The sequence below is a fragment of the Nicotiana attenuata genome, unplaced genomic scaffold (assembly GCF_001879085.1).
Source record: "Nicotiana attenuata strain UT unplaced genomic scaffold, NIATTr2, whole genome shotgun sequence".
In the NCBI taxonomy this organism is placed as follows: domain Eukaryota; kingdom Viridiplantae; phylum Streptophyta; class Magnoliopsida; order Solanales; family Solanaceae; genus Nicotiana; species Nicotiana attenuata.
This window is the reverse complement of record NW_017671521.1, coordinates 199,850-222,574: the sequence shown is the minus strand read 5'-3', so window position 1 is coordinate 222,574 and position 22,725 is coordinate 199,850.

Genomic DNA, 22,725 nt, shown 5'->3' with positions numbered 1-22,725 from the left:
GTTTCTGTGCATCAAACTGCACTTGAACTCCTTTCACCAGGCTTCTAACTATGCCATCCTTAACCACAGTATTTGCCATAAATTCAATCAGCTCATTCCTGGCAAGCCTACCATCCATCTGAAGGACCATGTCCTTCCACCCCTGAGCTGCTAAAGCATCCACCAACCTAATCATTCCTGGTTGCACCAGGTCTTTCAACAGTCTTCCCTTCAAAATTTTCCTTCTGCCAAACATGGCAAACTTGTCTTGTTCCTTCTCAAAATCATGTTCTTCTTCTTCTCCACTCCAGTCTTCATCATCAAAAATTCTTGATTGTTTGTTTTTCACAGCTGATCTTATCCTCTTGGCTAGTGAAGGTTCAACAGCCTCAGACACAGAGGAAGACTTCGTGGAGGAATTCTTGGGCTTTTTAGGCTTGGGTGTAGGAACCTCCACTGTTGTACCCCTTTCTTGATGGACCAGTTCCATCTCCTCTTCCCCAACAGCCTCTGAGGATTCCGCAATCTTTCCCTTTCCCTTATCCATTTTATTTTTCTTGCTTTCTTCTAAGGCTTTTTGTAGATTAGCTTCACTCTGTTTTACCTTGCTTCTTGTGGCTCTACCCCTAGGCACTGAAGAGGCAGTAGGTGTTGGGGATGAAGCTTTTCTTTTCTTAGAAGGCTTGGGAACATTTGGGGTTTTTGTTGTGGGAGTTCTGCGTTTCTTTGGGTCATAGCTTGCCCCAACCTTTTTCAGTAGATCAGCCAGGGTCTTTTCAGTAGATGAAACAGGTTCATCTCTCTGTTTGCTCAGATGAACTAGCCCCTCAGCAACTTCCCCAAAACCACTTCCCCCTGACTTCAGGCCACTCGCTTCTACCTTTTCATGTTCAACCCCACAAATAGCAGGTACTACAATATTCCCAGTTCCCCTCTCTTCACCACATGCACCCTCTCTCTCTTTTTCTTTTTCTAACTTCTTTTTACCTCCACTCCTACGTATCTCAGGCAACTCAACATCCCTAATGGGTCCAACCAGAACAAACCTAGTCTCTAAATTTTCAATTACAGGTGAGCTTACCTTGGAAGGTGATTCTTGAGTCTTTTCAGAGTCAGAAGACCCATGTCCTTCCCCTCGGTAGCAGATTGATAGGATTCAGACTCAGAACTGGAGTCAGATTTTTGAGCTTTGGCTGCTTTCTCTTGGCTTGCTTTCAAGCTTTCATTTAAAGCCTTCCTCAGAGCACCAGATGCCACAGTCTTTCTAGCAAGCATTTTTACCCTTCGTAATCTAGGTTTTGGAGATTCACTGGGTGGAGTGATTGAGGATGAATTTGAGGGAGATGGTGGTGGAGAAGTTCCAGGATTTTCTTGTGGGTTAGACATGATCGTTGATTCTTTGAGAAAATTTGGGAATTTTGGAGAAGAGGGTAAGTGAAGATGACAACTAATTTTTGACGGTTTTAGAGTTATGATGAAGACTGGAGAATTGATGTGTATTTAAAGGGGATTACACATTTAATAAGTAACGGCAGCCTTTTGCAGTGGTCAAATAGGAGTCTAATCAACCTGAAGTTCCAGATTTTGAATGATCTATTTGGCTTCCCTAGATATTAAGCAAAAATTACGGTCAAGAGTTCTAGATGGACGGAACTGGTTCAATGCTAACGGATAGAATTTTCTAGGAATTTGACAAGTATAGGACTTCTGCTCATGATTGAATTATTAATCTTTCTAATTGTGTAGAGTATAAAAAACATACCTGAGCTTTCATATGACCCCATACTGATGAACCAGGTTCTTCATTTAGAACACTCTTGAATATGCCTCAAATGCCATAATAGAGAAAATTGTGTAAGAGATCAGTGAGTCATATAAACACATGTCACAGGAGTATACTAATTAATGTATGAAGCTGAGTAAGAATTAATCTAGATATTTACACAAGTTCAGAATTCCTAGCCAAAAAAAAAAATTTTTTTTCATCAATTTTTTTTTCTTTGTGCATTCTGAAGTGGACCTATTAGGTGATCTTAATCATCCCTAATTCCAACCTGTTCCTCTCAAAGTTTTCTCTACTCAGTGCTTTAGTGAAGATGTCAGCAATTTGTTTATCAGTAGCACAAAATTCTATGGAGATTAATCCTTTCTCATAGTTATCTCTCAAGAAGTGGTGTCTAACATCTATGTGCTTAGTCCTTTTATGATGAACAAGGTTCTTTGTCATACTTATAGCACTAGTGTTATCACAGAATATAGGAATGCAACCAACTTCAATGCCAAAATCTACCAGCTGCTGTTTGATCCATAGTAGTTGAGCACAACAAGATGCAGCATCAACATATTCAGCCTCAGCAGTGGATAAGGCCACTGCATTTTTGCTTTTTAGTGGCCCATGATACAAGACATGAACCAAGAAAGTGAGCCATACCTGAGGTGCTTTTCTTATCCACAAGGAAATCTGCATAATCAGCATCAGCATATCCTACTAGATTGAAATTACTACCTTTAGGATACCAAAGACACAGATCAGTGGTGCCTTTCAAATATCTTAGTATCCTTTTGACAGCAGTCAAGTGAGACTCTTTTGGATTAGCCTGAAAACGAGCACAAAGCCCTACAATGAAAACAGTGTCAGGTCTGCTGGCAGTAAGATACAAGAGTGAACCAATCATTCCCCTATACAACTTTTGATCAACTGATGAACCAGGTTCATCAATATCTAATTTAGTGGCAGTTGCAATGGGTGTGTCTATTTCTTGATTCTTCCATTTTAAACTTTTTGATAAGCTCTTTTGCATACTTCTGCTGATGGATCATGGTTCCATTTAGACTTTGTTTGATCTGTAAGCCTAAGAAGAAGTTAAGCTCACCCATCATACTCATTTCAAACTCACTCCCCATTAGTTTTGCAAAATCCTTACTTAGCTTATCAGTGGTGGCCCCAAAGATTATGTCATCAACATATATTTGTACCACAAGGAGATCCTTACCTTTTTCCCTTAGGAATAAGGTACTGTCAATTTTACCTCTTTTGTAGCCATGTTCAAGCAGAAATTTGGACAGTCGTTCATACCATGCTCTTGGAGCCTGCTTGAGTCCATAGAGAGCCTTGTCTAATTTGTACACATGCTCAGGACATTCCTTCCTCTCAAACCCTGGAGGTTGTTTCACAAACACTTCTTTTTTCAGGTAGCCATTCAGGAAGGCACTTTTGACATCCATCTAATGAAGAGTGAATTCCATGTGTGCTGCAAAGGCTATGAGGAGTCTTATTGCCTTTAGTCTTGCAATTGGAGCAAAAGTCTCATCATAATCTATACCCTCCTCTTGGCTATAACCTTGGACCACCAGTCTTGCCTTGTTTCTTGTAACTGTTCCATCTTCATCAAGTTTGTTTCTGAAGACCCATTTTGTACCAATAACTGATCTGTCCTTGGTCTTGGAACTAGATGCCAAATTTGACTTCTTTCGAACTGATTGAGTTCATCTTGCATTGCATTCACCCAATCTGCATCCTGCAAAGCCTCAACAATATTTTTAGGTTCAATAATAGTAGGAACGCATCAAAAGCACACAGATTCTTTAATTGTGATCTAGTTTTGACTCCAGATGTTGGATCAGTGATTATGTTCTCAATAGGATGAGAACTTTGTTACTTGTGAGGTTTCACAACCATCTGGTTTCTGCTAGATGTTTCTCCCATGTTCTGTTGCTGAGGAACAAGATCATGTAACATGCAGTGTTTACAGCCTCTGCCCAGAAGCTGTGGGGCAGTTTACTAGAAAGAAGCATAGTCCTAGCCATGTCTTCAAGAGTCCTGTTCTTTCTTTCAACTACTCCATTTTGTTGAGGAGTCCTAGGGGCAGAGAAGTTATGATCTATACCATGCTCATCACAGAATTCAGCAAACTTAGCATTTTCAAATTCAGTTCCATGATCAGACTTAATGGATGCAAGTTGATTACCTAGTTGTTTCTGAGTTTTTCTAACAAAAGCTGTAAACATGTCAAATGCTTCATCTTTAGATGTTAGCAACAGTACCCAAGTAAATCTAGAGTAATCATCAACAAGTACCATCACATATTTCTTTCCACCTCTGCTCAAGGTTCTCATTGGACCACAGAGATCCATATGAACCAGTTCCAACGTCTTGGTTGTGCTTACCATTTTCTTGCTTTTGAAGGATGATCTTACATGCTTCCCCCTTGCATAGGCCTCACAAACTTTGTCTTCCTTGAACATGATGTTAGGTAGTCCTATCACCAAGTCCTTAGAGACTAATTTGTTTAGCTGATTCAGACTGGCATGACCAAGTCTTTTGTGCCACAGGAGGGGATCATTATCCGACACACTTAGGCAGGTGAGTTCATTTTCTGACAAGGTAGACAAATCTACAATGTAAATATTGTTAACTCTTTTTCCCTGCAAAACAATCTTGTCAGTGATAAGATTAATCACAAAACATTTGGTAGAGGTGAATGCTACAAGGTTACCTCTGTCACACAGTTGTGACACACTGATCAGCCTGTATTTCAAGCCATCTATTAAGTAGACATTCTCAATGGAGTGTGAGTCTGTCTTACCTACCTTTCCAACCCGAATAATCTCACCTTTCTTCCCATTACCAAAGGAGACATTACCTCCCTTTAAGTCCTCAAGTGAAAGGAACTGGTTCTTGCTTCCAGTCATATGTTTCGAGCAGCTACTATCCATGTACCATATTTGGCTANGTGGGTTAGACATAATCGTTGATTCTTTGAGAAAATTTGGGAATTTTGGAGAAGAGGGTAAGTGAAGATGACAACTAATTTTTGACGGTTTTAGAGTTATGATGAAGACTGGAGAATTGATGTGTATTTAAAGGGGATTACACATTTAATAAGTAACGGCAGCCTTTTGCAGTGGTCAAATAGGAGTCTAATCAACCTGAAATTCCAGATTTTGAAGATCTATTTGGCTTCCCTAGATATTAGGCATAAATTACGGTATAGAGTTCTAGATGGACGGAACTGGTTCAATGCTAACGGATAGAATTTTCTAGGAATTTGACAAGTATAGGACTTCTGCTCATGATTGAATTATTAATCTTTCTAATTGTGCAGAGTATAGAAAACATACCTGAGCTTTCATATGAACCCATACCGATGAACCAGGTTCTTCATTTAGAACTCTCTTGAACATGCCTCAAATGCCATAATAGAGAAAATTTTATAAGAGATCAGTGAGTCATATAAACACATGTCACAGGAGTATACTAATTAAAGTATGAAGCTGAGTAAGAATTAATCTAGATATTTACACATGTTTAGAATTCCTAGCCAAAAAATAATTATTATTTTTTCAATTCAATTTTTTTATATATTTTTTATATTTTTTTCATTGTGCATTCTGAGCTGGACCTATTAGGTGATCTTAATCATCCCTAATTCCAACTTGTTCCTCTCAAAGTTTTCTCTACTCAGTGCTTTAGTGAAGATATCAGCAATTTGTTTATCAGTAGCAAAAAATTCTATGGAGATCAATCCTTTCTCATAGTTATCTCTCAAGAAGTGGTGTCTAACATCTATGTGCTTAGTCCTCTTATGATGAACAGGGTTCTTTGTCATACTTATAGCACTAGTGTTATCACATAATATAGGAATGCAACCAACTTCAATGCCAAAATCCACCAGCTGCTGTTTGATCCATAGTAGTTGAGCACAACAAGATGCAGCAGCAACATATTCAGCCTAAGCAGTGGATAAGGCCACTGAATTTTGCTTTTTAGTGGCCCATGATACAAGACATGAACCAAGAAAGTGAGCCATACCTGAGGTGTTTTTCCTATCCACAAGGAAACCTGCATAATCAGCATCAGCATATCCTACTAGATTGAAATTACTACCTTTAGGATACCAAAGACAGATCAGTGGTGCCTTTCAAATATCTTAGTATCCTTTTGACAGCAGTCAAGTAAGACTCTTTTGGATTAGCCTGAAAATGAGCACAAAGCCCTACACTGAAAATAATGTCAGGTCTACTGGCAGTAAGATACAAAAGTGAACCAAGCATTCCCCTATACAACTTTTGATCAACTGATGAACCAGGTTCATCAATATCTAATTTAGTGGCAGTTGCAATGGGTGTGTCTATTTCTTTTGATTCTTCCATTTTAAACTTTTTGATAAGCTCTTTTGCATACTTCTGCTGATGGATCATGGTTCCACTTGGACTTTGTTTGATCTGTAAGCCTAAGAAGAAGTTAAGCTCACCCATCATACTCATTTCAAACTCACTCCCCATTAGTTTTGCAAAATCCTTACTTAGCTTATCAATGGTGGCCCCAAAGATTATGTCATCAACATATATTTGTACCACAAGGAGATCCTTACCTTTTTCCCTTAGGAATAAGGTATTGTCAATTTTACCTCTTTTGTAGCCATGTTCAAGCAGAAATTTGGACAGACGTTCATACCATGCTCTTGGAGCCTGCTTGAGTCCATAGAGAGCCTTGTCTAATTTGTACACATGCTCAGGACATTCCTTGCTCTCAAACCCTAGAGGTTGTTTCACAAGCATTTCTTCTTTCAGGTAGCTATTCAGGAAGGCACTTTTGACATCCATCTGATGAAGAGTGAATTCCATGTGTGCTGCAAAGGCTATGAGGAGTCTTATTGCCTCTAGTCTTGCAACTGGAGCAAAAGTCTCATCATAATCTATACCCTCCTCTTGGCTGTAACCTTGGACCACCAGTCTTGCCTTGTTTCTTGTAACTGTTCCATCTTCATCAAGTTTGTTTCTGAAGACCCATTTTGTACCAACAACTGATCTGTCCTTGGGTCTTGGAACTAGATGCCAAACTTGACTTCTTTCGAACTGATTGAGTTCATCTTGCATTGCTTCACCCAATCTGCATCCTGCAAAGCCTCAACAGTATTTTTAGGTTCAATAATAGATAGGAACGCATCAAAAGCGCACAGATTCTTTAATTGTGATCTAGTTTTGACTCCAGATGTTGGATCAGTGATTATGTTCTCAATAGGATGAGAACTTTGATACTTATGAGGTTTCACAACCATCTGGTTTCTGCGAGATGTTTCTCCCATGTTCTGTTGCTGAGGAACAGGATCATGAGCAGATTCTTTTAGAGGATTAGTTTCAATTCCTTATTGATCAGTTCCCCCTGTCAGGTTGCCCTGGATGGAAGAACCTGTTCAATCACATGTTCCTTCTTTTGGGGCCACTTTAACTTGTGCTGAGACTTCAGTTAAGTCCTTTACTAGTCCAATGGCTTCATCTTCATGTTCCTGTCTCTCAGAAAGAATGTTAGTTTCATCAAACACAACATGCACACTTTCTTCTACACACAAAGTTCTTTTATTGAACATTTTATATGCTTTGCTATGTGACGAATATCCCAAGAATACTCCCTCATCACTTCTAAGATCAAACTTACCTAGGGAGTCTTTTCCATTATTTTGCACAAAGCACTTGCATCCAAATGCCCTAAGATGGGATATATTTGGTTTTCTCCCTTTAAGTAACTCATAGGGAGTCTTCTCTATAAGAGGTCTAGTCATGCATCTATTTATAATGTAACATGCAGTGTTTACAGCCTCTGCCCAGAAGCTGTGGGGCAGTTTACTAGAAAGAAGCATAGTCCTAGCCATGTCTTCAAGAATCCTGTTCTTTCTTTCAACTACTCCATTTTGTTAAAGAGTCCTAGGGGCAGAGAAGTTATGATCTATGCCATGCTCATCACAGAATTCAGCAAACCTAGCATTTACAAATTCAGTTCCATGATCAGACCTAATGGATGCAAGTTGATTACCTAGTTGTTTCTGAGTTTTTCTAACAAAAGCAGTAAACATGTCAAATGCTTCATCTTTAGATGTTAGTAATAGTACCCAAGTAAATATAGAGTAATCATCAACAAGTACCATCACATATTTCTTTCCACCTCTGCTCAAGGTTCTCATTGGACCATAGAGATCCATATGAACCAGTTCCAACGTCTTGGTTGTGCTTACCATTTTCTTGCTTTTGAAGGATGATCTTACCTGATTCCCCCTTGCACAGGCCTCACAAACTTTGTCTTCCTTGAACTTGATGTTAGGTAGTCCTATCACCAAGTCATTAGAGACTAATCTGTTTAGCTGATTTAGACTGGCATGACTAAGTCTTTTGTGCCACAGGAGGGGATCATTATCCAACACACTTAGGCAGGTGAGTTCATTTTCTGACAAAGTAGACAAATCTATAATGTAAATATTGTTAACTCTTTTTCCCTGCAAAACAATCTTGTCAGTGATAAGATTAATCACAAAACATTTGGTAGAGGTGAATGCTACAAGGTTACCTCTGTCACACAGTTGTGACACACTGATCAGGCTGTATTTCAAGCCATCTATTAAGTAGACATTCTCAATGGAGTGTGAGTCTGTCTTACCTACCTTTCCAACCCCAATAATCTCACATTTCTTCCCATTACCAAAAGGAGACATTATCTCCCTTTAAGTCCTCAAGTGAAAGGAACTGGTTCTTGCTTCCAGTCATATGTTTCAAGCGGCCACTATCCATGTACCATATTTGGCTACTTCCCTTCACTTGGACCTGCAAAAAGAAATCAAGGGTTAGTCTTAGGAACCCAAACTAGTTTGGGTCCCTTTCTATAGGCAAAGGGGTAAATCAAATTCCTTTTAGCCCACCCAGGCAGCCTATTTTTCTTTTGAACAAAAGCTTTGTTCTTTTGACTGGCCCTTTCTTTTTCATTACATTCATTTTTGTAATGGCCAGTCTTTCCACAGTGTGTGCAGATTTTGTTCTCAGGAAGAGTGAGATACTTGCTTTTAGGATCCCACTTAGGTGCTTGAGTCCCATAGCCAAGTCCTCTTTTGTTGCTACTGTGATGTTCTTGTAGCCAGGAAAGTGCATCAGAAGCCTTGTTCCATTTGCAAGTTCTATCTAGTTCATGTTTTACCTTCCCTGGATCTTCATTTAAGACTTTTATCTGTTCATCCTTCCTGTACAATTCATCCTTCATTTTTCCTAAGTTTTCTTCTAGGGTGAGTTGAGTGTGATCAGCTTTCTTTTTACCTGTTCCTAGTTTTAGTTTTAAGTTCTCGGACCTAAGTTCTAGGACACTGGTGTCAAGTTCAAGAACCTGGTTCTTCAACTCAGCATTTTTACTATCACTCTCATTAGCCTTAGATTCTAGAATTTTGCACTTGGCTTTTAGGATCACACATTCCCTAGACAGATCTTCCTTCTCATTGTTAATTATCTCAGACTCATCAATGAAGTCTAGCAATAGTTCAGACAACCTTTCTTTAGACAGGAATTTAATCTTGTCTTTGAGATGAAGGACACTTACCTCTTGTTCATCATCTGATTCTCCGATGGCCATAAGTGCTTGTTCATCTCCAGCTTCATCTTCTGAGTCATCATCTGATGTTTCTCCCCAAGCAGCAACCATAGCCTTTGTTGATCCTTTGTTCCTTTTAGGTTGGACCTGTTCCTTCATTCAGCCCTTTCCTTCTTCCACTCAATTTCCCATTGAGGATAGTTCTTGATCATGTGATCAGTCTTACCACATTTGTAGCAACCCTCATTGGTCTGTTTCTCAGGAACCCTTGGTTTGTTGAAGGTCTTACCTCTTGAAGAACCATTTTCTCTCATCAGGTACTTTTTGAAATCTCTAGTGATCATGGCTACTTCATCATCCTCCAAATCTGCACCTTCAGCTATTCTGAGAGCCAGACTTCTTTCCTTCTTGGGTACATCCATTTTCATGGTTTGCCTTCTTAGTTCATAGGTAGTGAGGTTTCCAATCAGTTCATCCAGCTTGAGGGTAGCAATGTTCTTTGATTCCTGAATAGCAGTCATTTTGCTTTCCCAAGTCACTGGTAAGACTCTTGTCAAGATTTTCTCAACCTTGTCTTCTTCAAGGATAATTCTCCCAAGAGATTTTAGTTCATTTGTTAGTGTTATGAACCTTGTGTACATCTCCTGGATAGATTCTCCTTCCTTCATACTGAAGTTCTCATATTGAGAGTATAGCAGTGTTCCTCTTGATCTTTTTACTTGAGGAGTTCCTTCATGAGCCACTTGTAAAGTGTCCCATATTTCCTTTGCAGTAGTACAGCTTTGAATCCTGCTGTACTCGTCTGGACCCAGTCCACACACAAGCCATTTCTTGGCCTTGGCATTCTTCTCCCATTTCATCAAATCTTCAGCAGTGCAGTCAGCTCTTGTCTTTGGCACATCCACACCTTCCTCATTCTTCTTTGTAGTTGCCAAAGGACCATCAGTGACTATGTCCCAGAGTTCATAGTCTTCTCTTATGATGTGATCTCTCATCCTGTTCTTCCACCAAGAATAGTACTAACCATTGAAGAGTGGAGGCCTAGCAGTGGATTGCCCTTCCCAGTTTCCAGGTGGTGCACTCATCTTGATCTTTTCCTAAGGTGTTAGCCTCTTCAAGGATAACCCGCTCTGATACCAATTGATGTTTTAAACGTTAATGTCACACAAGAGGGGAGGGGTGATTTGTGCGGTACCCAATTTTTGCTTAACTACTCTATAGAAGAACCTGGTTCTTTTAGGTGTTCCAACTACTACTGTTTGCGGAATAATAAATACTGAAAATAAAGAACACAAAGATTTTTACGTGGAAAACACCTGGTTCAAAAGGTAAAAAAACCACGACCTACTACTCAGTAGGATTTTCCCAAACTTCCACTAAAATTACTGAGCCAAAACAGCATTTACAAAACTCTTTGTAAACCTAAGGATTAACTCTAATCCTGTTGTAGCACACAGCCTTAACTGTTGCGACAACTTCAAGTTAACTCTAACTTGAATACTCAAAATACCTATTACAATTGTTTCTATGAAATCTGAAAGGTATAATATTAAACCGCCTACTACAATTGAACTAGAATAAAAGAAAGACACAATGGAACTGATTCTTCTATCTCGTTCAAGTAGCTTCAGGAGTGCACACTCAAATCTCACATAAATTGCTTGCAAAATCGCCTCTTTTGCTCTCAATTTAGTTTAACTTCTGCGTTTGTGCAATACATGTAAAAGAGAACAATCACTGTTATTTAATAGGTTAGTAATCAGAGTTTGATTGGGACTCAATTGCTGCTCTTCTATCGCAGAAGAGTTCACGATGATATCAAACTCTAACACTATCTTTATCTTGGATTGTGTTCTCTTCATATAAGGAGACTTTTCTCTCCTAATCTAATATGCAACCTTTTCGATCAGATTAGGAGATATTGCTGCTTTATCAGTAGGAATTATCTCCTTCACGTGCCTCTCACATGTATAGGTTGATCATGACTGTGCTTCACAAGATGGACCTGGTCCATGACTGAGTTCATTTGTCATTCTTCAAAACTTCACCTGTTCTTGGGCCAACACCTAAGGTAGAAATATCCTTACCCTAAATTTATATTTCTCAAATTAACACTCATTAATTTAATTTTTTCTTTCCTCTTTTGTTTCTACCATTCCTTTCGCCTCTTCTTTATTTTTACCGTATTATATTCTCCTTCTAGTGATTTATGAAATAATTTTAATTTACAATGAATATTGTATTTTGATATTGTGAGAAATAATACACCGGAAATTATATTATTGATGTACTTTAACTATAATACAAGTACCCTTATTTATAACAATACACAATACTCATATTCTAGTAGGACTATGCTTATTTACACAACAACTAACTAACTATCTAACACTCCCCCTCAAGCCGGTGCATACAAATCATATGTGCCAAAATTGTTACATATATAACTAATATGAGGACCAGTGAGGGACTTGGTGAAGATATTTGCAAGCCGATCATTCGACTTCACAAACTTTGTCGCAATATCTCCTGAGAGTATCTTTTCTCTGACGAAGTGACATTCAATCTCAATGTGTTTAGTTCTCTTATGGAACACCGGATTTGATGCAATATGAAGGACAACTTGATCATCACACACAAGTTCCATTTGGCTGATACCACCAAATTTCAACTTCTTGAGCAACTGCTTGATCAAACTAACTCACATGTTGCCATAGCCATTGCTCGATATTCTGCTTCTGCACTGGACCGAGCAACTACTTTCTGCTTCTTGCTCTTCCAAGTCACCAAATGGCCTCCACTAAAACACAATATCCAGACGTAGAACGTCTATCAAAAGGTGATCCTGCCCAATCAACATCTGAATATCTAACGATCTGGACATGGCCTCGATCCTCAAACAATAATCATTTCTCCTGGAGCCGACTTTATATACCGAAGAATGTGGACAATTGTATCCCAATGACTATCACAGGAAGAATCCGTAAACTATATTACAACACTCACAGAAAGGAAATATCAGGTCTAGTCACTGTGAGATAATTTAATTTACCAATCAGCCGCCTATATCTTGCAGGATCACTAAGCGGCTCCCCCTGTCCTGGTAGAAGTTTTGAATCGGATTCATCGGAGTGTCAACAGGTCTACAGCCTATCATTCATGTCTCATCAAGAATGTCTAAGCCTTACTTCCGTTGTGAGATTACAATACCTGAGATAGATTGAGCGACCTCAATACCTAAAAAATACTTTAATTTGCCCAGATCCTTAGTCTGAAAGTGTTCAAAGAGACGTTACCTCAACTTAGTAATACCATCCTGATCATTGCTGGTAATAACAATATCGTCAACATAGACCACTACATAAATACAAAGAATTCAAGTAGAATGCCGATAAAACACAGAGTGATCAACTTCACAATGAGCCATGTCGAACTCCTAGATAAATGTGCTGAACTTACCAAAGTAGGCTCGAGGAGACTGCTTTAGACCATAAAGTGACCGGCGCAAGCGACATACAAGGCCACGACAACCAACAGTAGATTTACCTAAAGGAAGAGGAACAAACTCCCAAGTACTTCTCGTATGTAAAGCAGACATCTCGTCAATCATAGCCTGTCTCCATCCTGGATGAGACAATGCTTCACCTGTAGACTCAGGGATGGAAACAGAGGACAAAGAAGATATAAAAGCATAATGGGGTGATGAGAGACGATGATAACTTAAACCGACATAATGAGGATTAGGATTAAGCGTGGTTCGTATACCTTTTTGAAGTGCAATCGGTGTACTAGGAAGAGACAAGTTCGCAGTAGGAGTATGGTCAGGTGCAAGACATGAATCAACTAGGCCTGATGCTGGGCTCGGACAACGATAATAAGTCAAGAGTGGTGTTTCTGTGGCTGGGGATCTAGGAGGAGCAACACTAGACTCCTCAATGGTTAGAATGGGTAAGACTTCTGTGACAGAATGTGAATGGGAAAACAATATTGAATACGGAATCTGATTCTGGATGGGAGATGAAGGTATCCGATTAATCAAATAAAGGGCACTAAGAACGGCATCGCCCCAAAAACACAACAGAACTTGAGATTCAATGAGAAGTGTGCAAGAAATCTCAATAAGGTGCCTATTCTTTCTCTCTACAACCCCATTTTGCCGAGGGGTATACGGACAAGATGTCTGATGAATAATTCCTTGAGAAGTCATAAACTGCTGAAACTGAGAGGATAAATATTCGAAGGCATTATCATTACGAAAAGTGTGAATAGAAACACCAAATTGATTTTTGATTTCAGCACAAAAATTCTGGAATATAGAAAACAACCAGAACGATCTTTCATTAAGAAAATCCAAGTACATCTAGAATAATCATCAATGAAACTAACAAAACAACAAATCTCAAGGTTGAATTGACTCTACTAGGACCCTATATATTAGAATGAACTAAAGAAAAAACAGTCTCTACATTACTCTCAACACTACGAGGAAAGGAGGCTCGGGTATGTTTCTCGAGCTAACACGACTCGCAATCTAATGTAGATAAACTAGACAAACTAGACACCATCTTCTAAAGCTTGGATAAACTCACATGTCCTAAACGTTTACGAATTAAATCTGGAGGATCTGCAACTAGACACGCCTTGGTGGGATTGAGTGAGTTAAGGTAGTAAAGGCCTTCTGATTCACGCCTTGTGCCAATCGTCTATCCCGTACTGCGGTCCCGCATAATAAAAGAATCATCAATTAAGTATATACCACAATGGAGGGCACGAGTCAAACAACTAACAGATGCAAGACTAAAAGGACAACAGGGACCTAAAGAACAGAATCTAGAGTGACAGAAGATAGGGGATTAGCTTTTCCAACTGCTTTTGCTTTAGTATTCAACCCATTGGCTAAAGTAATAGTGGAAAGAGACTGTGAATATACAATATTTGACGAGATAGCTATGTGCTATGAGTGGCGTACGTGTATGGGGATAAGCCCATGTGTGTGAGAAGAAGTTCCAGAAGTTACGAAGGAAGTTTCGAGCTTATAATGGTCATGTGTTGGGAATGGGAATTGAACTCTATGAGATCGAATCTCCTGTTTTTCCTCAGTATCTTAGTGGTAAAGCGGTCGGCTGTTAACCGATTGGTCGTAGGTTAGAATCCTACTTAGTGAGATTTGATTGATTCTGAATTCTTTAATTCAAAATAACGGGGCCCGCTTTGCCCGTTAAGAGTAGGTAACTAGTTTCCTGTCTTTGTTCCTATTGCATTCTATCTCATCGTATCATATTCTGTTCTGCGAGATTAGAAAATCACAATTAATACCTCGACCTAGGTCCGAGATAATCCTTTGTTCCATAGCCCTAGGCTATTTACAACTAGCCAATTAAGAAGTCTCCGATGTACTAGCACTGCATCAAAGATGCAGCAATCGATTCTCCTGAGAGGTCACAATTGCCGCGAGCAAAGATATTAATGACGAGGAGGGTTTTTTTGTTATGGTACTAATATTTGTTCTGCTATTCTGCCTGAGGAAGAGTTATGGGGCGTAAAACAAAAAAAACACGTTAATCGGGCATACTATGTGTAATGACCCCCTCCCCCATTCACGATAAATAATAAATAAAAAGAGAAAAGAAAATCCATTCCATTTCGACAAAAGACCCACACCCGACTGGGTATTTTCTATGCTCGGGGTAGTGCTTAGGCTATGATATGCCTTAAATTGATTGTTAAGCTTCATGATGTGATATTTCTCTTATATGTACCCCTGTTGTGAGCTATTTGAGCCATGTTTGAGGTTGCATAGTGGTTAATCCCCTAAATGAGCATGATAGCTACTATTTTGTGATGTATGCACCTAATTTGAGCTATGTCATCATACTTGCACATGCATATACCTTAGCATATCACTTATACCAATTCGGGATTATATAACTTGATGTTCTTGATCATATACATGTATTCTTGCATATCTACTTTATGTGTGATATGGTATGAACTGGTAGCCGGTGACCACGTCGGGAGGAATATGTTATTGTGCATGTGACCACACCGGTCGGACTATGATATTGTGCATGTGACCATGCTGGGCAGATTATGATATTGTGCATGTGATTATGTCGGGCAGATAGTGATATTGAGCCTGTGGAATTTATGAATTGTACAAGTGATAGCGAGTATCATTTATAATTCTTGCTTCTATTAACTCGCTGAGATTAGTTGTGATACTTATTGAGTACATGGGATAAGTTATACTTATAATATACTTCTGCATCTTGTGTGCAGATTTTGGAGCTGATGATGCTGAGTATGGGGGGAGCTAGCATTGAAGATGTACCTATCTTTCGGATATATCTACCACTTGTCCTTGGTAGTTTTATATAATTTTTTTAATATTCCAAACAAATATTGTATTATTCCATACCGGGTTTGTAAAATCCAAGTCTTAGTGGCTCGTGGCTTGTAATACTAGTCCTTGGGTTATTGTATAAAAGTTCAATTAATTCATCATTGATTTCTTATTAATCTTATTTGGATTGTTTTGACTGTTAGTTGGCTTACCTAGCGGTTTGGGTTAGGTGCCACACGACTAGTTGGATTTTTTATCATGACAAGTTTGTATTAGAGCTCTAAGCTCGTAGTTCTACGAGTCATGAGCAAGTATCTAGTAGAGTCTTGCTTTGAGAGGCTAAATGGCATCTAGGATAAATTTTCCCATATTTCTTTCCTTATCATGCGACATTGATTCAAATTGAAGCGTAGGTCTTGAATTCTTTCTACTCAGTAGGTATCAGTGTGTATTGATGGTATGCGATGTCGTGGATGATATGCGAGATACATCTTTGTGTTATGGTGTTAGGCCAGTCTGGAGGCCCTGAGGCTAGGTTTAGACCGCAGCTTGGGTCGGTGGACAAGTTGCGTGAGTATGTGCATTTGGACATATATGTTCGGTAGTATCCATAGGAGTAGGATTTATGGCTCAGTGAGTGGTTTGATAGCTATATATGTGTGTCATCGTGCTTAGATAGCTTGGATGTGACGAGAAGAATTTTTCTACGGATGCTTGATTTTTGTCTTGATGTGTTGTGTAGTTTTGAGTTGTGAGTGTGTTGAGGTATCTTTCAGATGTATATTTGTGGAACGAAGTATATTCTCATGTCTTGTTGGCGAGTTTAGACTCGGGAGGACCAGGTGATTGTGTTGTGGTTGTGACCATGATAGGGCGTGGTAAGATGCCAGTTTGAGGCTAAGGAGGTGGGTTATCTCCTGCGGGGTGGTCTACGGATGTGTGACCCTTATGATGTTTCTATGGAGATTTTCTTTCTACCAATGGGTTATATGTGTTGCGATTTGAGTTTGGATTGCTTGAGGAAGTTGGCTTGAGTATCACGAGGATGAATGTGAGCTTAGCATATGATTTGAGGTATTTTTACGATTAGTTCCACATGGGTTCATGAGAGATTTGGCTGGCTTATGGTGTGAGATCATGGCAATTATGGGGTAAAAGTATTGTGGGTTATCAGATGTTATGTTATATGACCTTGAGCCAAGTAGGGGAATCTGCTATCGATGATCAGATTGCATGGACATGTGTTATATTGGTTTCATGTTGAGGCATATTTGAGGATCAGTTGTGAATTGAAGAGGTTGGCTTCGAGGATGACTTGAGCAACGGAATGGCCGGATGCATGATGTGCTAAACTTTATGGGAATACTAGATATCTTGTAATGATTCAGGTTTGTTATTCGAGGTGAGGTAGTGTGCAGGGAGTAGGGATTTACTCAGTTGCTTAAAGATATGGAGTACTTCTTTAGGTGTTTGTGTGCTAGTGGAGCGCAGGTTGTTCGTCTCGTTTTGGCAGTGCATTTGAGATTAGAGTACGGTGAATGGCTCTCAGAAGGTTCTAATGGGTTCAAGATTCATATGTGGTATTTGAAAATTTTCTAGATTTATAAATAGCTAAGATCTAAGATTTACATTGGATAGTGTCAAGACTCACGGTATTTTTATTTCATTATGGATTTTATATTTCAGTATCAGAGAGATTAAGAAAACAGCTTCAAATTCACATAAGTTCTCTTCGGAGTGGTATCTCCGATGTTGTATTTTGGGTGCTTAAGAGGGAATACAATGGCTTATGGGCTTTAGGACGACGCGGTTTCATAATAAGATCTCTTGTGGCGAGCTTAGGGCTAAGGATCATAGTGTACTAGTAAGAAAAAGTGCTAACTTGAAGGTAATCTGAGGGAATTCAAGGAAATGGGTCATCTTGGTAGTGATTCGAGTCTACATGGTAATAGATAGGATCAGTTCTTTTATCTCTTTTGAAGTCGTGAGGCTTTCTCGGTGTTTGGTGGTAATACTCTTGGGTTTGGCGACCTGCGTGACTTAGTTGAGTTAAAGGGATTCAGTTCTGATGGCTTGGTCTTGCGCTAATAGGTTTCGAAGGGTTTTCGGTGATTTCTACTACTGATTGAGATAGATGTCTTCAACTGGCATGAGGAGTATGTTGCGTGTTGTGATTTTCTCTTAGATGAGATTCAAGTGGAAGGTTTTTAGCTGATGGAGTATGCATTTTGTTGGTGACTTAAAGTTGATAATGGGATTCTCGTGCTTTCATATGATGGTATGATAGAGGCAATGCATCGTGTGGGTTTGAGATGTGCATGTACAAGTTTGTGGTTCAATATTTAAGGGAAGGTCATGAGTGCTAGACATCATGGACAGTTTTAGATGTTTAGAAGAATGCTGGCACTATTTTGATGTCATCTGAGAAGAGTGTGTATTTCAGAAAGGTGCATTATGTTTTAACTTGCGGATGCTTGATTAGTATTATGGTAATCGCCTGGTTGATCGACTATTGATGTTATGATTTTTCTATGTGTCACAGAAGAATTATGGAAGTATTTCTGATTGGATGATTGTGTTTGAGGGATATGGCATTCACTTGAGTGGTCGAGTTGGGATCGGACATGGCGATTCTTGTATTCTTGGGGTTTGAATACTAGGAGTTCTCGGAGGCATATTGTTCCTTGGTTACGGACTCTGAATACATGGCTAGAGTTATACAGCAGATTAGTATGTGTAATGGATAGGTTACCGGGGACTGTTGGAAGGTTATTTGCCTATTTTGGAAGGATCGGAGTTGATGTGAAGACAGCTGGTAGGCCTAATGAGAATGTGTATTCTACATCGGATAGAAATTTGGCTACCCAGCACGGCTATTGTTGAAGGTTGTATCATCTATTAGAGTTGATCTTATTTGTGACTGATTTGTTCCATGGGTTACTCTTTTAGACTCAACTGTTGACTATTTGCACATTGGGGCTTGTTGCGGTATTCGAGTGAGATAGCCCATGGGGTGTTGAATGGTTAATTGCACCTTGGTTATGGTCTTCCTGTTTGTGGTATATTGTGCTATTCGTTTCTCCATGGTTATTGTTATGCATTTCGTGTGTTGTTGATACATATATGGTGGATGATTGTGAGCATCATGGCTCGAGGTATTCTATGTGGACCAGTGTTTGGATGGGATCACGCATCACAACGGAGTTATGTTGGGATATGATCTTTGTGGTTATCTCGTGTGTTATGTTTCTCCTTTGTATGATGGGTTCATAACATTGCATTTTGTGGTAGTATCTGTTGAGTTTGCAGGACGGTTCCCTCATTTGTCTCTCTTTCCATCGTTGGGTGTATTTGAGATGTTGCTTGTTTGGTGTACGGATTGTATGGTATGTGGCTCTAGGTAGTATTGGTGTGGCATGCAGGTCGAGCAGCTTGGTTTGGCCGAGACGTGATTCTGGACCTGGAATGAGTACTATCGGGTCTGATTAAGGTATGTTTAGAAGAAAAATGTCACTAGTCAGCTTAAAATTTGGATACGGTTCTTGTTGGGCGAGATAGCTCCACGATTTGTTGATCTGATGAGTGGTTATGAGTTTTTGCGTGTTTCTTTCAAAATTGATTATGTATGAAGGTTTAGAACAAGGTTTTATTCGATATGAGATTTTTTATTGGTATAGGACTTGTTTTTGGGCAGTTATTATAGTAAGTAGTTATTGCTATAAGTACCTGAGTTATGAAGTATATCATTTGATTGCACCTTGGGTTATGGTTATGTCTTGAAACATCTTGTTCAGACTTATACAATGTGTAGATGCGAGATTTAGGTCTTGTAATGAATTTCGGATGTTGGAAATTAGGTTCTGAGGTTTACGGACTAAGATTGAAGTAAGGATCTTCAGTTATATTTTGTTGTCAGGCTTACATGGATTGGGGTGATGTGGGATCACCCATGGGTATGTGCAAGGTGAGTTTATACAATGATTTGATAGCTTTAAAATGACTCTTGGCACGTTAGAGGACGAACGTAGGTAGAAGTGGGGGCGAATCTAATGATCTGATCGGTCGTTTTGAACCTTTTGCATTCGATCCGGTGGTTTGAGGTTATAAGTAGCTTTATATTATGTAATATAGCTTGTGTGTATATTCGGTTTTAGTTTTCGAGTTGTTCGAAATTGATTTGGAAAAATGATTCTCTACTAGAAAGTTTTAAGTTGGAAGAATTGGCCGAGTTTGACTTTTGTGCATTTGACCTTGGATTGAAGTTTTGGTGGTTTCTTTAGGTATGGATAGTGATTTTCGACTTGGGCGTATGCCCAAATTTGCATTTGGAGGCTTCTAGAAGGTTTTGACCATAATTGGCAAAAGTTGGCAATTTGGAGGTTTGAAAGGTTCATAAGTTTGACCGGGAGTTGACTTTGATGATATTGGATTCAGATTATAGTTTTTGGAGTCGGAATAGGTTTATTATGTCATTTGAAAGTTTTGTGCAAAATTTGAAGTCATTCCGAGTTGATTTGATATGGTTCGGCACGAGTTTTGAAAATTGAAAGTTCAAAAGTTCATTAAATTTGATTTGAGGTGTGATTCATAATTTTGATTTTGTCATGTGTAATTTGAGGCCTCGAGTAGGGAAGTATTATATTTTGGGATTAGTTGGTATGTTCGAACGGGATCACGAGGGACTCAGGTGAGTTTCAGGGTGGTCATTTCGGAGAATGATTTCATAGTTGTTTTCTACTATCTTATGTTGCCTCAATTATTCTTCGTGATCGCGAAGCTATATCTCCAATCGCGAAGGTTGTGATTTGGAGCTGGATAATTCTCTCTTCGCATTCGCGGCAGGTTGGTCGCATTCACGCAGCTTTGTAAGGTTTGTGCATCGAGTTCGCGTATCAAGAAAGGAGTTGGAGGCTTTGTTCATCGCGTTCGAGCAGGAGGCGACGCGTTCGCGAAGGTCTAGCAGCAGTGTTCATTGCATTCGCAACGTATGTGCCGCGAATGCGTAGTGTTATTTTGTGGCAGTGAATTTTGTTCATCGTGAACGCGAGGCTTTTTCCGCGTTCGCGAAGGGTATCCCTGGAACAATGTTATAAAGTACTCTATTTCGGACCTTGAGCTTATTTTATCATATTTTGAGTATGGGAGCTCGGATTTGGGCGATTTTTGAGAGGATTTTTACCATATGGATTGGGGTAAGTATTTTGACTCAGTTTTGATTATATTACATGATTCTATCTTCGATTTTGGCATTTGATTGATGGTTCTAAAAGAGAAATTGGAGATTTTTCCCTAAACTTTTCTAAAGTGAATATGTCACGCCCCAACCTCGGGGAGCGCGACCCGCGCTTAACCGAGTGAACCCGGTCGAGCAAGCCTATTAGACACTTTCTACCCAACTCACTTATGACTGGGAGAAGATGTACTTTCGTTAATTAGACAATAGGAGGTCATATATATATGCACATTACTAAGTCATTTCATTAGTTACATCACTATTAAGTTCCCAAAATACATATACTTTAAGATATAGTGGAACACGAGTCCAAAACACAATAGATAGTCTGTTGACCTTCCCAATACCCCTGTACAACCCACACAATGTCTACGGAACCTCTAAGTAGATACAAAAGGAAGTGCTTGAAAGTGCCGGCAACAAGGCCCCGGCTATACCTCAAAACGTGGAAATAATATAAGCAAAAGATGCATTACATGGCCCCGGGATGAAATGGGGCTTACCAAGACTGTTGGGAAGGTGAAGGCAAAGCACTGCTAGCTGCGATCAACACTGTCGGCTATAGAACCACCTACATCCATTAAAAGATGTAGCGCCCCTGGCAAAAGGGACGTTAGTACTGTCGAATAGTACTAGTATATAAAGCTAAAACACCATCTTAATAGAATGAACAATTAAACATAGAGGAAACAGTCATGATGTACAACAAGAGCTTTCAAACAAATACAGAAAAATATCAAGTAAGGATTACAAAGTCTCCGGTTAAATTTCCATCTTATTAAGTTGATAATCTCAGTGCCATGTGCCACGATCCACAATACCACCGTGTTCCTACACGGAGTCCCATCTCGACCCGATCGGCTGGGTCATCTCTTTTGAGAAGTCAACCAAATCCACAATTCCAAATCAATCATTTCCAGCACAGTCACCACCATGTGTGTGGCATGGCGTCCGATCGTCTAGGCCATCTCCCTTGAGACATCAACCAAATCCACAATTCCATATTTCAATACATTGGCACGAGTTGCTTTACTTATTAATGTCATTCTTGGAACTTGGCCGCATTTCATAATTCAAGTTTTCCCTTTTTACATATTCAATAACATCATCACCAGCAACAATAAGGCCTATCACGTAAGGTGTTTTCACACACCAGGGAAATACTTGAAAATTCTAAGCACATAGAGGCTTTTCATACAAATTGGCACAACAATCTTTATTCAATTTCTTTGACATGAATTCTTAGCCTTTCTAAATACATATTCCACATTTGTAAACATATTCACAAAGGAAACTATGGCATAATAAACATTTAGTACAAATATTGCCCACATATCATTCCACATGACACATTTGGGATAGGAAATTCTAGTATGATCAATTTGGGGACTTACACCGATTACACAAACACTAGGGGATTTCGATTCCAAGAAGAAAGAGGTTTAACCATACATACCTCAATTGAGCCTCTTAAAGCTATAAGATGATCCGGAATTAGCAACCTCAATCTATTTTAGCAATATAGCAAAATTGAACCCAAAATCAGGAGAATGACCAAAATTCCTAGCCTACTAGAGCATTTTATCAAACACTATGTGTGTAGTAAGGTTTTAAGGCCCTTTTTATGAAAGATTCTACCATCCCTCAACCCATTCCTAGCTCATAACCTCCCCACATTCTTTAAGAACCATTCACGTAAGATATCCACCCCTACACCCAAGATTTGTCTTTCCAATTATCCTCTTTTTACTAAATTTTTGAAACTAAGAGTTAGGGCATAGATTCTTACCAGTGATGTGAGAACCTTCTTGATAAACTTCAAGG